This window comes from Lemur catta, chromosome 1 (genome assembly GCF_020740605.2).
Source record: "Lemur catta isolate mLemCat1 chromosome 1, mLemCat1.pri, whole genome shotgun sequence".
NCBI classification, from domain to species: domain Eukaryota; kingdom Metazoa; phylum Chordata; class Mammalia; order Primates; family Lemuridae; genus Lemur; species Lemur catta.
Window position 1 is genome coordinate 50230526 of NC_059128.1, and position 18947 is coordinate 50249472.

Genomic DNA, 18947 nt, shown 5'->3' on the forward strand with positions numbered 1-18947 from the left:
TATAAACAAAATTTGTATTTAGTATATTTAATAATATTTATATATTAAATATAACATCCATATGTAAATATATATGTTTTGCATATAATATGTATATAGTTATATATTATTTCAATATGGAAAATATGAATATATGTTTATATATTACATAAGATTATATATTATTGTATACTTAATATAATATTTTATTGTATAGTATATACTATATTGAAATATATGTTATGCATAAAAAAATACATATATATACATACACATACACAAACACACACATTTTCTATTTTGAGGAAGCTAGGGACGGTGGTGACATATAACAGCAAGGTAACCTTTGAACTACATATTGAATAAAGTAGAGTAAGCCTATGGCCCTCATCAAACCAGAAAGTCATCTTGAACAAAAACCAACATTTTTTTTTTCCTCTGAGCCATCTAGTGATCTGGGCATATATGTTTCTACAATGCAGCTTATAATGACTAATATATAAATTGATACTAGAAGACAGGTGTTGCCATAACAGCAAACCATCACAAGAAAATATGTGATATGAGCTTAATATATGGTTAGGCAGGGCAAAGAGACTGATTTTGGAAGCTAAAAATAAGGTCATGTTAATTAGTAACAAAATATTTAGTAAATGTGCTGGCTAAAATAACTTGAAAAGCAAATGACCAACACTTATATGCACATATAGAAGTAACATTCATTGTGTGTCAGGCAGATGGGAGTGGGGAGGAGGGGATGGTGCAGTGCACACCATCTGTCGGGGGAATGGACACACTTGAAACTCTGACTCTGGTGGGGCAAAGGCAATTTATGTAACCTAAACATTTGTACCCCTATAATGTGCTGATATTAAAAAAATAAAAAAATTAGAAAAAAAAAGGCAAATCAAGTGCTTTCTGTAGTTCTAAAAAAAAGGGTTGAAAGAAGTTGATACATTACAGAATATTGTGTGTGTAGCTTGCCCTGTTTAACAAGCTGTTATTGAAAGAAAAGATTAACCACTTTCAAGAAGAGATAAAAGTAAGTTACATCTATAAATGTGGGGCTTTTCAAAGCAAGAGAAGCTAACATTTTCTGGATCTAAACAAGAGGAAATATGATTGAAAAAGGCTATGAACAAAGAAGATCAATTATGAGTTCCCTAAGAACAAGGGGACTTGGCCTTGAGGCAAAGCTCTGATTGAGTGTGCTGACTTCCTACAAAGACTATTGTTTCACATAGCACCAAATATTCTATTAAATTAAGAAAAGTAAGATGGCAATAAAGCAAAGAAAGAAAGCAGACATGATATCTAAGTCTCAGGAAAAAAAAATGTATGTGCTATTAGTGACCTATTAAATAGAAAACAAAAATAACATTAACCTATGATTTTTTTTCTACTTTGAAAAACACTTTACTTTGAAGTAGTATTATATTTACAAGAAAGTTGTAAAAGGTAGTTCAGAGAGTTCCTCTATATTCTTCAAACAGTTCTCCTAATTTCAACACTTTATATAACCATGATGCATTTATTAAAAATAAAAATTTAATATGTTAATATTAGTGCAACCTTATTAACTAAACAATAGACTTTATTTGAATTTAGCCAGTTTTTTTTTCCACTGCTGTTCTTTTTTTCTGTTTCAGAATTCAATTCAGGATAACACACTGCGCCAAGGCCCCATAGACACATGCCAGTCGCATAGGGAAAGTGGCTTTTCTTGCCTCTCCCTACCTCCAGGGATGGAGGCTACCACGCTGCACTAGGGGGCGGGGTGATGTCCGAGTCCTCCCAGCGCCCCAGGACCTGTGAATCCTGCAGGTGTTAGCCTCTCATGACTGGAGAAGCACACAAAATTCACCCATTAAAACGGACCCTGCTAGTTGACAATAGGTCACGGAAGGGCGGAGCCTGTCACGACAGTCCCTGGGGTGGAGGAACGGTGCTGCCCAATACTATAGTGCACCACAAAGTCTGGGTTGTGGACTCCAAAAATGGTGGCTGCTCACTGGCAGGGTGACTTTTCAGGAGTTGGCAGATGCGGGATTGGGGAGTTGAGTCAACAGGAAGCCGGTTGTCTCGTGTATGTCACTCTCCTGCAATCTCGCGCCTGTCCTGGAGGAGGAGGTCTTGCTCTTTCTGACCCACCCTGAGCAGGCCTAATAGTCTGCAGTAGTTTCCGGGTTAGAGCCCCCTTTTCAGTGTTAACCTCTGTTGTTCTGGTCCTGCTGACCACCAGAGGCGAGGTTCCTGTGTCCTAACTCCCGGGAGTGGTAGCTCAGACCAGCCCCTCCCCAGCCCAGTGCAGTCCTAACACAGAGCTCCGGGGTGTTCAAGATGTTTTCTGCTATTGTCCCCTCTCCACAGAGCCCAACGTTTCCTGCCACAATTTTGCACGGACTTCAGGCAGGTCCCCATCTGAGTGGATGTGGACGCAACATCTTGCACAATACCATCAAAGAAAATTAAATATTTAGGAATATATTTAATGAAGGAGGTGAGAGATATTTATAGTGAGAACTATGAAAAACTGAGAAAAGAAATTATAGATGACATGCGCAGATGGAAATCCCTACCATGTTCATGAATTGGTAGAATCAATATTGTTAAAATGTCCATTCTACCTAAAGTGATCTACAGAATTAATGTTATCCCTATCAAAATTCCACCAGCATTCTTTACAGATTTAGAAAAAATAATTCTACACTTTGGAGCCAGAGAAGTCCTTTCATAGCCAAAACAATCTTAAGCAAGAAGAAAAAATTGGGAGGCATCGGTCTGACAGACTTCAGTCTTTACTATAAGGCTACAGTAACCAAAACAGCATGGCACTGGCACAAGAACAGAGAGAGAGACCTTTGGAATAGGACGGAGATTCCAGATATAAAACCATCCTCATACTGTCATCTAATCTTTGACAAAGCAGACAAAAATATACATTGGGGAAAAGAATCCCTACTCAGTAAGTGGTGCTGGGAAAACTGGATATCCACATGTAAAAGACTGAAACTGGATCCCCATCTCTGACCTCTCACAAAAATCAACTCACGTTGGATAACAGACTTAAACCTAAGACATGAAACCTTAAGACTTCTGGAAGAAAATGTGGGAAGACTCTTTTAGACATTGGATTCGGTGAAGAATTTATAAAGAAGACTCCCAAAGCAATAACAGCAGCGATAAGAATAAACAAATGGGACCTGATCAAATTAAAAAGCTTCTGCACAGCCAAGGAAACTGTCCTTAGAGCAAATAGACAACCTACAGAATGGGAGAAAATATTTGCTTTCTACACATCCAATAAAGGGTTGATAAGCATCTATACAGAACTTAAGAAAATCAACAAGAAAAAATCAAACAACCCCATCAATAACCTGGCAAAGGATGTGAACAGAAACTTTTCAAAAGAAGACAGACTAATGGCCAGCAAACATATAAAAAAGTGCTGAACATCTCTAATCATTAGGGAAATGAAAATCAAAACTACAATGAGGTATCACCTAACTCCAGTGAGATTGGCCTCTATCAAAAGTCCCAAAATAACAAATGCTGGCGTGGATGTGGAGAGATTGGAACACTCTTACACTGCTAGTGGGACTGCAAATTAGTACAACCCCTGTGGAAAGTAATTTGGAGATATCTCAAAGAGCTAAAAATAGAAATAGCATTTGATCCTGCAATCCCATTACTAGGCATCTATCCAAAGGAAAAAAAGACATTCTATAATAAAGACATCTGCACTCAAATATTTATAACAGCACAATTTACAATTGCAAAGATATGGAACAACCCAAATGCCCATCAATATATGAGTCAATTAATAAAATGTGATGTATGTATACCATGAAATACTACTTAACTAGAAAAAACAATGGTGATCTAGCACCTTTATATTATCCTGGATGGAGATTGAGCCCATCCTTCGAAATGAGATATCACGAGGATGGAAAAACATGCATCACATATACTCGCCATGAAACTGGTACTAATTGATCAACACTAAGGTGCTCACATGATAGTAATACTCACTGGGTGCCAGTCAGGTGGGGAGGTGGAGGAGTGGGAGTAGAGTGAATGGGGTGGGTAAACCCACAGCTAATGGAGACAGGATGCACTGTATGAGGGAAGGACATGCTTGTGGCCCTGGCTTGAGCAAGGCAAATGCCTTTCATGTAATCAAAATGTTTGTACCCCTTAATATCCTGAATTAAAAATAATAATAAAAAAATGAGAAAGACATTTTAACAGCAATTTCACAAAAAAGTATATGCAAATGACCAATAAATTTTGATCCTTTAAAAAAATTCAAAATTCTGAATATCTAAAATATCTAATGTATACACTAAACAATAATTACAGGTAAAATTTTGACATTTTCAAACATAGAGAATAGTTGTAGAATTTATACTTCATTCACAAGAGAAAATACCATGTAGCTAATCTTATAAATAAATAATCCCCATGCCATAATAAAATTATCATGATTCAAATTTTTATGTAGAAAGTGAACCCCAAAACAGAAGTGAATTTTTGATATCTGTGTTTTACATCTGGCATAGAAAGCACGAGAAGGAAGGAAATAAAATTCTAACAATGGCTGTCAATGGACATTAGATATATAGGCTTTGTTTTCATTCACATAACTTTTTCAGTATTTTTCAAGTTTTCTATTGTAAACATATTATTTTTATAATAAAAAGTAATATTTGTATACATTATCCTGGAAAGGCTACTATAAAACTTCAAAAATAATTTGAGTATATATCCAGTTTGGATATTTACTATGATTGCACATCCTACCTTTTAAATTAATGATAAGATATATTAATAATATATGTAATGAAATCAACATAAATTAGGACTGAAAAAAATTTCAAAGTAATTTACAACATCTATACATATAGATGTGCTATATGCATATATGTTTATATTGTATAGCATATATATATATAAAATTAAGCATGGCAAATGCATTCAGAGCAGAAAAATCTGAAGGTAAGGAAAAATAGAAAACAGGAAACATGAATGGAACATACAAATTGAGTTCTCTGTTCAACTAAAATACATTAACACCAAATCAATCTATAGGGAATGACTTCAGCACATGATATACTTTATGACAAAATAACATTTTCAAACGCTTGTACCAAATGGGGAGCATCAAGCTTGGAAAAGTGACCTAACATAATTTAAGCCTTAACACTTGTTCCAGAATTGCCAGTGGGCCCATCAACCACCTGTCCAGTGATTTTCAGCAACTGGTTGTGTAATAATAGAGATAGCAGCTGTTTCTTTCCTCCCGTAAGCATTCAAACCATGTGAAAAACAAGCAGAGAAATTTCAAATTTATAATAGATCAGTCATAAAGTTTGGACTTAAACTCTCAGTATGTCCATAATTATTTACTGAGCACCCCCAAATTCCATAGCAGTCTACTAAGTGCCACAAGAAAAATAAGCAAAGAAAATAATTTTTAATTTCTATACTTCAAGACAAAAAGGCATACGGTTCAAAATTTAAGATCATTTATATGCAGTATATATCGGTAACAAAATGTATTAGTATTAATACATGAACTTGAACTTTGTATTATCTAAATAATAAAAATTCATAAATTTAAGTACAAATCATTTTAAAATAGCTTTCATTATTCTAATACTTGAACTCTTCAAGACAATTTTCACAAAGTAATTAAGAATACTGGGATTCTAGAAGTCAAATCTCAGCCCAACAAAATTAATTTCTTTGGTAGTTGGATAGACAGCCAGCCTTTAAGGAAGCATTGAGGAAGAAATGGCTTAGTGTTAGTCGATAGTTAAGTCCACAGTCTGTTTTAATAAATGCAACCTTCTGAAACAACTTTTCATTTTTTAATCTCTTATGGTTTTACTCTTTTGTCCCTCTCCTTCTAAACTCTGCAACGTTTAATAAGTCTACCACTGACAGACATGAAGCAGCACCATAGAAACTAAAGTAGTTGTGGCTTTTGGGTAATGGAAGTTTGCTGCAGCAGACGCAGCTTTGAAAGAACACTGTTTTGAAATTTAAAATGAATCTGAGCTTGGGGTGAGAATTATCATTTGGAGATCCTTAAGTCTTATATGTCTAGGAGCTTTCACAGTTTGCTTGTGAAATCGTGTCCTCCTCCAGAGAGGGCTGATGTAGTGAACTCCAATGGCCAAGAAGTGTTCTCCTGCCTTGTGTGACTTCATTATAAGGAAGTCACTCAATATTTTTCTTTTCCTGGAAAATGAGAGGTGTGTGTGGTGTGTGGGTCATTAGTATTGGCATTAATGATAATGTTTGAAAAACACTGGGGTAGATATTTCCATGTTCTTTATTGGCTCAATAATTTTACCTAGCACCAGTTTTTAATTGAGAGCAGAGACTTTACTTTCAATGACTATAAAACAGCAGGTAAATTGAGAAATGAGGTCAGCCAAACTGACCACTATCCCAAATGGCCCTTATCATAAGTTGCCCTTTTATTCATCATATAACAAAACATATATATTTATATATGTAGGATGTTAATATTTACGTAGTGTTGACAATTCAAAAAATCCAGATATTTAAAAAAGGGCATTACTCTTGGTTTTGAGAAACTATACAAATTTAGTTTCCTAATTCAGCAAATTTATAATGATATCTTATATATCTTAAGGATAGACTTTTTGAAGAAGTAGGATTTCATTGAAAAGAATGGATTTTTCGGTGGGGATTCTGAGCATGTCTGATCTATTTTTTTTCAATGTACATATATATAGAGAAAAAAACAATGATAAAAATTTAAATAGCCTAAGAAATTGGAAAATTATCTAATCTCTAACCTGGTTCATTTTATTATCATGTCTGTCCTTCAGCATTCTGTAATGGGCCAAGTTCTTTCCTTCTACTCCATTGTTATTTTTCTCAATACTATTCCCTCTAATTAGTTTTAGAAAATATTATATTGAAAATAATGAGTGCAAAAGGATATTTGAAAATAGCTTTTTAAATATACATGTAATATTCTAATTATATATTTAAAATAAATATTGTATCCTCATTTTTTGGAGTTCCTTTTCAATTCCTTTGCATTTGTTACTCACACAGCAGGTATCTCTCTTGCTAATTTCCAACTATTTATCTCATGTAGGAAGTAGGTCAGAAAACACCATGTTTTTTTCCCTTCTGCCAGGCAGCACATTTAAAGTACTCACTGGGGACCCATGACCTAAAATATAGTTGAGAATATCAACACTAAGTATTGGTCTTAATGCATATATGATTTCCTTCAAAATGTAATAGTTCCACAGTGATAAATAATATTATCTCAACTATGACTAGGGAACTGGTATTGCAGATGTGTTTGGAATAAGACAAATTGATGGCAACCGCAGTTTTGGGATGTAACAAAGCTTTGCTTGTTCTCTGATTTTCCAGAGTCCAAAATATTTTCCTACCAAGTTAGAATGTGAATAGATTGAACATCTCATGTAATCAAAGAGCAACTTGCAAAAGGAAGGCTATTACAAGTTCTACAAAGCCCCTTCCACACATAATTTTTACTTAAATGCATATCTTAAATCAGTCTATTTACATAGAAATCATTCAAGTAACCAAAATATAGAGCATATATTTACTACAAGTTATTTTCATACATTATTTTCTTTTACTCACAATTTTACCAACTATTATAGATTTCAAAACTATAGTTAAATTTTGAATGTTTTTGCACTTTATATGTATGGCATTATTTTGGAGTTAGTAGGCATTAAAAATAGTGTTGCTGGACAGATTACAGCCTATTGGTTTGGTTTGGGCCCCACTCAAAGGATAGTGATTGAGGATTTACTGATGTAAAGGACCAGGTAGAATGTCCAAATGAAACACGTAAGGTCTCAGGTGTCTAAGAAGATCCTTTTTAGGTGGCAAGGTCTGAAGTGGCAACAATTTTTTTCCTTATTGCCAAAGGGATTGACAATGTGAATTTGCCCACCTAGTCCCAATAGCATGGTAAACAGCCTCCTGAATTTTGTCAGGTGTTTTTAACTACTTCTATGGGTGGAGGTGTGATGGCCTAATAGGCCAAGGCTATTGACACAGAGGCTTCTGATTTGCCAAACAATAAGAAGTTTATATGGTGAAAACTTTAGACATCTAAAGGTAGAGGCTCTTAAATCCTGACCTAGCCATTAAAGGCAAATGGCTGAGGGAGTTAGACACTCCTGAGTCTTGCAAATGTATATTGGAGGCCTTGCTATACAAATCCAGATTGATCATGGTCCTTAGATACCAGTTATGTAGAAAAGGAATTGGCAATATCCAAGACAGCATATCAAATGCCATTAGTTTATGCAGTGGATTCAGTTATAGCCCCAATGTCTGGAACAACTGAGACTAACAGACTGAAATTAAATCAGTAGGTGATAATTCCCTCTAAAGCTCCACCTATATTTGGCATTTTCACTGGTCATATGGGGTGTTTATATTGAGATATTATATTCTTTTACTATACCTACAACATATAAGTTCTAATTCAAGGCTATGATTTCCCTCTCTCCTCCTAGAATTCTATAATATTCCTGTTGGACTGCCTGAAAGTAAACTGGAAGATGAGTGGTGGAACTATCCATGTGTCCCATTAACACTCTTGGCACTCTTGTACATGTGTTCTTTCTGATCAAGAGAATCCTTTTTCCTTTTTTTCACCTTAATACCTTCACAGAACAAGCAAGTAAAACATAAATAGCAATTACATATTCAGCAGTATAAGCCACAGAACTGTTGAGTTGACCCAAAGAGCACCACCCACAAGTTCATGTTCCCCTTCCTTTCTATCTGAGAACTTCACTCCACCTGACCAGTTAAATCTGGGCTTCCTCTCTCTCCACAAGACTGGATAGGTTGGTGATTTGGACACCTGCATCCAACAGATTCATAAACACTTAAGTATCTCCACTTTCTGAAGCTACCCAACATACTCAGATGAGGTCATATTGCTTTTGGTTCTTACTGGGGACAATGAGACTGTGGAATCACCCCTCCTTCCCTCCCTTCCTCCTTCTCTCTTCCTCTTTGTCCCTACCTCTCTGTCTCTTTCTCCCTCCCTCTCTCCCCTTTCCCTTCCTCCTTTCCTTCTTTCCTTTCTTTCTTTTTTCTTTGTAAAGCAGCTAAGCAGCTTCATTAGGAAGGAGAGAGAGAGATGAGGAACGCAGCAGAGATTGGCTCCATTCCATGAAACGAGGTGTATTTATTTTTAGTTTCCAACATTGTGACAACTTCTCTTGGCTCAACTAAATAAGCTTCAAATGTTTCTGGTGTACTCAATGCTCTCAATCATGTGGTAAGATTTTCATTACTTACATCATGTATTTTAACTTTCTGAATCCCCTTTACTAAATGGCCGTAGCTGTATGCTTTTGCACCAGGGGCATGGAATTTGTGCTACTTGGCTGACTCAGGCTAGACTTACAAATTAGCAACCATTTTTAAGTTCTCCTTAATATGCGGCATGTGCTTCTCCATTTCCAAGATCACATCTCTTAAGCTTTTACTTACTTTTAACACGAGGCAGTGGAGTTTTCCAAGGGGATAAAGCTGACCATGAGAGTTTATTTAGATTTCATTGTATCACTTTCTCATTCTCTAATGGGCAGCCTTTATCAGCATTATAAACCCAATCCAGGGCAGTAAGAGTCTGAAATCTAGTCAATCCTGCTTCTAAGGTTTCCGGTGTGAGTTTATCTGGCTCAAGGAAAATTCACAGAGAGGGTCAAGCTCCCTTATTGAAACTAGGATGAGATCTTGCATTGTCATCTCAAAATTGATCTAAGGCTAACATGGTTAATACAGGATAGGTAGAGCCAGAAAACAACACAGCTGTTGCCATTGTTCGTTAATAAGCATTACATGTCCTCTCCTCTCATCTCCTAAGTAGACCAGCCAAAATTCTAACAATCTACCTGATTTATACCTATAATTTTGGTGAGTTTCCCTCCTTTTCTGCTTCATTGTGTATTTCTGTAAATGTTTTCTGTAAGGAGTCACAATTTTCTGCCCATACAAGATATATCTTAGTGGAGTCTTAATTGTTGCAATGGAGCAAGCAGGAGGTTGTCTGCCAGGCTGACCAGTAAGCTTACCCACGTGGACCAGAGTTAGTGCAATCAAGACAGGGGGCAGGTGGAAGCCATTGAACCTACTTCCTGGAAAATGAGAAGCAATAAAATGTGATTCAATTCCTAGCTGACCATATAATTTGGTCAAATGTTGACTATCGAATAGGCTTTCCACATATTCTGTTAATCAGCTATGATGACCTCATTCTTCATTTTTGGAAAGATATGTTTCTTTCTTATTCTCACCATTAAAACTGTCAAAAATTATGAAGGGTATGAAATGTTAACCAACCTGCCAGTTAACAAGTTAGCCTACCACAGTTTCATGGATGATGACAGAAAAATAAGGACTCCTGGGTCAATAGGCAGTGTATTACCCCTACTCCAAGCAATAGGAGTAGCCAGAGTATCATTTTTCTGGTGTCACTTCATACTTCAGTTTGCAAAGGTCAACAGAAGTAAGGGCAAGTGGCACCCAGCCATGCAATAAATTGTGTTAGGAGAGGACCCAGGAGCCTACAGAATCCAAATCTTCATACTGAACATCAATTTGAAGACTATCACTCCATTTTTTCCAAAGGGAGACACTATCTCTGTCTTATAAGGCTGTAAGGAAATTTGCCCTTTGCTCTGGAAAGAAATACTATCCCTATCTTCCAAAGCTGATTGCTATGTACATATCCTTGAAAAGACAGTCTAGGCTGGGCACAGTGGCTCACACCTGCAATTCCAGCACTTTAGGAGGCCAAGAATTGGAGACTAACCTGTACAACATAGCAAGATGCCATTTGTACAAAAGAAAAAAGAAAAAATTAGCTGCGCATGGTGGCGCTGTAATCCCAAGTACTCGAGAAATGAGGCCTGAGGGTTGGTGAAGCCCAGGAGTTGGAGGCTGCAGTGAGTTATGATTATGGCACTGCACTCTAGCCTAGGTGACAGAGGTGAGATCTTGTCTCTAAAAAACAAAAAAAACAAACAAACAAAAAACAGCCAATGCCTTTGCTCACAAAATGTGCAGAAATGCAAGAAATCCATGAGAATCATCTCCTAACAATATATTCTTACTGATTATTTGTCTTTTTGCCCTCACGTTTCCTTAATCATGTTTGTTAAACTCCCTCACTCTATTATTGGGCATTTGCATATTTTATTGTTTAATTCTGACAATTTATTATGGCCCTACCCTGAGTCATGTCATTACAGTTTTAAGCTGGGTAAAACAGTCCTTCTCATACCTATGCTAATAGCTTACTTATAACTGTCTTCCTCCCAAAAAGAAATAAAGAGGACTGAAATTTTTTAAAGATTATTGTATTGCAGTATATGGTTCTAGTGGCTATTATGCTTTAAATATTTTCCATCATGTAAATCACAGAATGCTCTATTTGTCAAGTATTTTCTTTACTTTAGAGATAGACAATCTCAGAAAAATAAAGTAGTATTATCCCATAGCATTACTTAGATTTTAATTTAATTTAGGCATGTTATTCCTAAACTTTCCTTTATAATGACGTATCTTCAAGCAATAAATCCATTGCTTGCTCACTAAAAAGCTCATTTTCAGTGATTATTTGTTTTCTTTGTTAAATATCAGATTTCTTTAAGGTCGACCTTGACTACAGCAATTGGTTGTCATGGCCTTCTTATAACAAGTTTTGAAGTGAAAAATTTTTGCCATCCTGATATAAGAGCTTTAAAATAAAAGAAATTATTAAGCAACTTTAAGGCCCCATTTTCCTCAGGTATAAATTTGGAATGCATCCTACTTCCTAAGATTTGTAAAAATGAATGAGACAATACATGAATGACATATAGTTCAATATATGAGGCATTGAATGCTTTCAGTAAATAGTAGCTTACTATCATTTACAAATCTCTGTACAAATGTACAAATTCCAATGTATACATTTAAAAAACATTGTCTATAGCTAGTTAAGTGAGAGCTTTATTTTCCATAATACCAAGTGACTTTAAGAGAATTTATTTGAAGCTAATAATGTATGTTAAAGCTGAATTATATTTTCATATTTGGATTTCTAACAGGCCTGTGTAGATCACACTAAGTATAATGGCAAACAAATATTTTGCCTTCCTATATAATTAGGATAAGGGGGTAAATGGCCCCTAAATGCACACTATGCAAAAACTACATGTATACATAAGGGCAATGGACTCCCAAATCATAACATATCCATTATTTTGACATAAGTGTTTGCAGTTTTTTTTTAAGTTATAAATTCATTTATTTAAAAAATTGCTAAGTTAACTTGCTCTACCTCAGCCCCTACATAGCAAAGTAGTAAAATTGATTAATGTAGCCATTACATTCTTTTTCATAGTGTGCATTGTAACTGTCCAATTGTAAAAATGCAACAAAATGTTTCCTTCCAGGTAATTTTATAAGTTTTTCTGTTCTTTTCAATTGCTTACTCAAGCATCCCAATAACAGTATGTTTTAAAGTTGGCATAACATACATAAATGAAAAACACGGCTCTCTTAGGCAAGATATCTGTCTGCACTTTATATTAAACAGATTATCATTCATAAAGGGTACAGCAATATCTTTAAAAGTCCACATAATTGCCAGTTAAGTACATTTTTTCCAAAATTTAGCCAGCATATTAGACACTATATTTTTGGATCATATAAGTGAGTGTTTCTGCCAAGCAATTTCAATCAACTGTAACTTTTTTGCAATTTTTCCTCTAGTGCCAGTTGAAAATGCATATGTTTTACCATCTGCATTAAATTCTCATATTCATTAGAACATGGGATTAATATTGAAACAAAGCATTTTATCATCATAATAATTTGCATATGCATGCCTTTATGTTTAAAACACATTGCAGGTCTCAAAAATTTTCATATTATAACTTAGAGCAAGGTTTTAGTAATTTTAATAATCTATCATCTAATTCTTGGAATGACAGAAAAGTAGACTACCAATGAGAATTTTAAAATAGGAATGAAGCAGAAACAATAGATTATAAAGAATCATTGGTTAGCTCATTATAATGACCCTACGTTTAGATTGATCTGACTTCCCTAGAAATTGTATGAAACAAGAACAGAAATTTAAAGATTGAAATTGATCATCAGATTTTCAGAACTTATTTTCATGTAATTTAATTTTTTTTAACATTTATTATGAAAAATAATTAAGGTAGCTAATCTACTATGCTATTATTATAATTTATTTTATTATTTATTTAGTTAATTGTAAACAATGCTATTTACTGGCAGACTACTTGTCTTAAAACCCTCGTAAGGGAAACCGCACTTGTATAGGCAACAGGTTTCTTAGGCCAAACTAAGATGACTACAGCAGGGTTTTCTCCAGCCCAGCCCCCCTGGTTAGCTGGCCTTCCAGGGAGGCGTGAGTCAGCACACTTACCTAACCAAGGTGTTACCTCCCGTGTGAACCCAGGTGTCAGGCTCTCCCATGGCATGCTGCCACTACTGTTCAGAGCCATATGTAAGTGCTCGTCATGTTGTCGGCCATGCTTTTTGCCACTGCTGTATCCCCCGGAAAATAAAGAGCGTGTCTCACCTGCCTGCTGCCACTCGCCTTTTCTTCCAATTTCTGGAGCCTGCGCCAGAGCGCTCGCTGGCGGCAGGGCAGGGCAGGGCAGGGCATCCTCCTCACGCTTGGCCTAGTTGGCAGGATCTGGAGGGGTGAGTGTCCCGTCCACCCCAGCACGGGAGGGCACGTGACCTCCTATGGGCTTGAAGCAGCGGTTCGTATGTCGTGGGCCCCTGCCGCAGGGTGGGAGCAGGAGGAATGTACGCCCACCGCCCTGGGAAAGGCCTTGAAGGCCTTGGAGGAGCCGCTGCAGCTTAGGGAGCGAGCAGCGGCTGGTCGGGTGGGCCGGCTCGGCCGGCTCTTCCTCACAGACGCAGCATAAAGATGCCCTGTGGCAAGCAGTCCAGGTGAGGGAGTTACAACAGATAGAGAAAAATTTGGAAGCCCACCAGCAGGAGTTGGAGAAAGAGTTAATGAGCCGTCGGACCTCGGTCGCTGAGGAAACTGCAACTAAGCAGGAGACTGAGGTGAGGTGAGAGCCCGCGTGGCCGAACAACAGAAAATGGAGCATGCGCAGCCCACGGGGCAGAGCGAGAGAGACGCTCCATTGCTGCGGGCGCGCCCCGCACGGCCCGCCCCAGCCCCGTGGGCTGCGCATGCTCCATTTTCTGTTCGGCCCGCGCGGCCTCTCACCTCACCTCAGTCTCCTGCTTAGTTGCAGTTTCCTCAGCGACCGAGGTCCGACGGCTCATTAACTCTTTCTCCAACTCCTGCTGGTGGGCTTCCAAATTTTTCTCTATCTGTTGTAACTCCCTCACCTGGACTGCTTGCCACAGGGCATCTTTATGCTGCGTCTGTGAGGAAGAGCCGGCCGAGCCGGCCCACCCGACCAGCCGCTGCTCGCTCCCTAAGCTGCAGCGGCTCCTCCAAGGCCTTCAAGGCCTTTCCCAGGGCGGTGGGCGTACATTCCTCCTGCTCCCACCCTGCGGCAGGGGCCCACGACATACGAACCGCTGCTTCAAGCCCATAGGAGGTCACGTGCCCTCCCGTGCTGGGGTGGACGGGACACTCACCCCTCCAGATCCTGCCAACTAGGCCAAGCGTGAGGAGGATGCCCTGCCCTGCCCTGCCCTGCCGCCAGCGAGCGCTCTGGCGCAGGCTCCAGAAATTGGAAGAAAAGGCGAGTGGCAGCAGGCAGGTGAGACACGCTCTTTATTTTCCGGGGGATACAGCAGTGGCAAAAAGCATGGCCGACAACATGACGAGCACTTACATATGGCTCTGAACAGTAGTGGCAGCATGCCATGGGAGAGCCTGACACCTGGGTTCACACGGGAGGTAACACCTTGGTTAGGTAAGTGTGCTGACTCACGCCTCCCTGGAAGGCCAGCTAACCAGGGGGGCTGGGCTGGAGAAAACCCTGCTGTAGTCATCTTAGTTTGGCCTAAGAAACCTGTTGCCTATACAAGTGCGGTTTCCCTTATGAGGCTACACTACTCAATTCTGTGAAAACTAGTCAATCTCTCCAGTTTGGCAGTTTAAGCTATCATATTCCCCAAAATGTAATGCATTCTGTCATTAGAATTCTAAGATATTGCAAAGGTAAAGGTTGCATCTGCTTCATGAGTCAGAGCCAGAATGGAAGAACGGCCTTGGCTAGGAATAAGAAATATTGTACTTGTCCTTTTATGCTTTTGTACACTCTTCAAAGTTCATTGAGCAATAATCTCTTTCACCATGTTTTAAACTTTGCTTTATGTTTCCTACAAAGCAACCTCTCCTGTGAGGAATTATTTTATGGAAATCTGAGAAGGAATTGTCAAGAGTTTTCTCAAGCTTTAGTGTGTAAAGACTCACTATAATGCTTATTAGAAAGAGATTCGAGAGACCTATTCAAAAAGATCTGGTACAGTGAGACTAAGGCAGAGAATACGATGGATATGAGAATCTATTTTTAAAAAGCAGCTTCACTATTTCTAACAAAGATTAATAGACCACAATTTAAGAAACAAGGTTTTGCTGTGTTTTTAATAAATTTTGGCATCGTTTATGGGATACAAAATTTTCATTCTTGGTAAATTTAATGATCCTTCTAGAATTATAGTCTTAATATCTCTGCTGCCTTATATATACACACACACACACGTGTGTGTGTACAAAAATTGAAAATTTCTAAAAGTTATATAAATTTCTAGAAAATTTTCTAGAAAAATGTAATATATTCTCATGTAAACAAAAATACGAGTGAAAAATACTGCTTTTTCTAAGAATTACTGGCAACTTTAGTACTAAAATACTATAATAATTAGAAATAATAAAGGGCTTTATAAATGCTATTATTTAATATTACTTAATTGTGTAATGATATGAAATTTGAAAGTTTTCCAAAGCCAAGGAGAACTTGTTGGTATAAATGACACCTATTTTAATTGTTTTAAGTAATCTGCATATGTAATAGACATTTTAAGGAAGAGTGCAGTGGAGGGTATGTAAGTACAGTGAGGGCAATTTGTTCAATTTTGTTTTTCTGGGAGTAGTTCTATATAAGAGAGTTTGACAAAACCCGTTCATAGATATGGCAAGTTAACGATCTGTGAAACACTTTTTAAATAGTTTGAAGCATTTTTCTTTTCAATTTTTTGACAATTAACAATTCCATCTTTATTCTATATCACCTTATCACTCACTTGCTCTGTTTCTTTAGAATCAGTTCTAGTTTTGTTTGTTTTTTTGTTTTGTTTTCACATGTAAAAGATATGATAGATTAAAGAGAATCAAGTAGCAGAACTACTTTCTGTACCTGTTTTCATAGCCTTATAATATGTAATTTTATGTAACAATTTAAAAATATGTATTTGCTTGTATTCTTTCAGTTTATAAAATAACTTTACATACATTGTCTAATTTCATCCTCAGAGCATAAGAGAGAAAAGGAGCCAGGTATTAAACTAACATTGTTTTGTGAAGAGAAAAATGAAGCTTATAGAGATAGATTATTTTTTGTTTCCTAGTTAATAATAGGACAATATTATTCCATCAATATTACCTCTAATTCTTCTAGCATTAAAATTGCATATGTTTGTGCTATCTATAGATCACAAATCCTGTTTTTTCCACCATTCTTTCAAAGTATATTATTATGCACAACAGAGCATTTAAATGTTTTCCATCTTCAATTAGGGAAGAATCAATATATTTCTCATGTTACTTCTTAATGGGAAGTAAACTATAAACCACCCATACAGTGTACATATTATAATTCTAACTAAAGTTTTCAGAATGGACAAAAGGATGCAGATCTCTAACTGAAAGCAAATTGCACCTACTTTTTAATCTTTAGTTTTCAGTCCTGAATACAAGCTCCAGTTTCGAGAAACTCGCAAAAGTTAGGATAAAGGTTTCAGCAACAATTTTCTCTCCTTGAAGATGAAAATCAATTTGGTTTATACTCTCTAAGGTATCTCACATAGGGTTGAGAGAATAACTGAACAGAAAATAAGCCTCCTTCCTTAATTTACGCTTCTTTCCTTCAGTTTGTTGCGTGGCATTACATATTATCAGGTTCTTTTCTCTTTAGGTCATAGGAAACAACAGGAGGAAGAGAATGTAGCTATAGGTAAGATGTTAAGACAGATCTCTGTATTAAACTAGAAAGACAGCATAATATCCTGACTTTATTACAGTGGTGGTACTCACATATTTCTCAAGACTTGATCTGCACAGGGGCATTCTTAAACACACAAGTTGTTTTTAATTTTAGGACTTCCTGTAATTCTCTATATCCTTTTACCATTTCAATGGAATACATCAAAATATCTTTCTAACACATTCCAACTATTCTACTCTAAGATACAATATGTGAAACCTCTGTTTCTGGTCTTTTGATCAGAAGATTCTGCAATCATGGATATCGTTGTTTTCTTTATCCCTGATGAGGCATTTAGTTTAACAGAAAGATTTTGATCTTTCTTCATTTCTCACCAAGTATTTGTTGGGTAGTGAAGCCTGCCAAGTTCATCTTTTCCCAGTGCAAGCTTAAATTGCTTCTTGTCTTAGAGCAATTAGCTCTCAGATAATACAAATAGACAGGACATCTCATGTGTAAGTGGGTACAAAAAAATTACCTTAGCTAATGAAAAACACTTTTCAGAAACGGACAAAAGAAATCTCTAACACATACCATCAATTAGCTTCATAGGTAGATTGAATAAAACACCACTGGAACACTATTGTCAAAAACATGATAAATATATTCACCACATGGAGTTATCACATATTGGTGAAAGAAATATCCTCTGAAGCATACAATTATTCAAAACATATTTCACAGATATTTCACAGTTGTTCTCATAGGGTGGCGTAGGGACTTGTGCATCAGAATCATTAGTTACATGTTATAAATGCAAAGATTCGGGCTCCATCACAAGCCTACTGAAGCAGTCATTGGATGTGAAATTCCTGAACCCTGAGTTCTAACTTCCCTGGTTATTCCTATTAAATTTACCACTCATTTATTTAAAAAAGAAACCCATATTTTATTGTTGTATTGTGGAAAACTGAATCTGTATCTCAGTCATTAATAATTGATTGAAAAAGAATTAATTTTCTCAGCCAAATAATGACTCAAATATGCCTATAAAATTTCTCAGAACACTTCAACAGACATGTAGCAGACTGTTTAATGATTTCTGCTCTCTACATGAATTCTGATTCTTTCTAGTATTTTCCATTTATGAACTTTATGGGAATATGCGGTTCTGTGAATTCCTACTGGGAAGAAGAGAATAAATTGCCTGAGTTCTTTCCTTTTTATGGTAGCTACTCTTTCACAACTTTACCTTCAATTTAAATGAACACTGCAGGACAGTTTCAAGGATATGATACTGCTCTTGGACCAAATGGTTTTTAGAACTGTCACTTAAAAAGAGGGAGAATAAACCTATGGAAAGCTGGTTTTAGTTCCAACTTTTTTGTCTATTAATGTAACCTCTGGAAATATCATTTAACCCCTCTCAGCCCAATTTGGAACATGAAACCGCTAGACTAGAATAACCCTAATGCCCCTTCCACTTCCAGTAGTCTGTGATTCCAAGTAAATTGTATTTAAATCTTCATTTTAGAAAGTATTATTTTAAAGAAACTAATTTCTGTAACTCAGTAGGAACTGTTTTCTATATTTTTTAAACAACGTGCTCTAAAAGATTCTTGTTTTGTTTTGTTTTTTTGTTTTATTGAGACAGAGTCTCACTGTGTTGCCTGAGTTAGAGTGCAGTACCGTGATCATAGCTCACTGCAACCTCAGACTCCTGGGCTCAAGGGATTTTCCTGCCTCAACCAC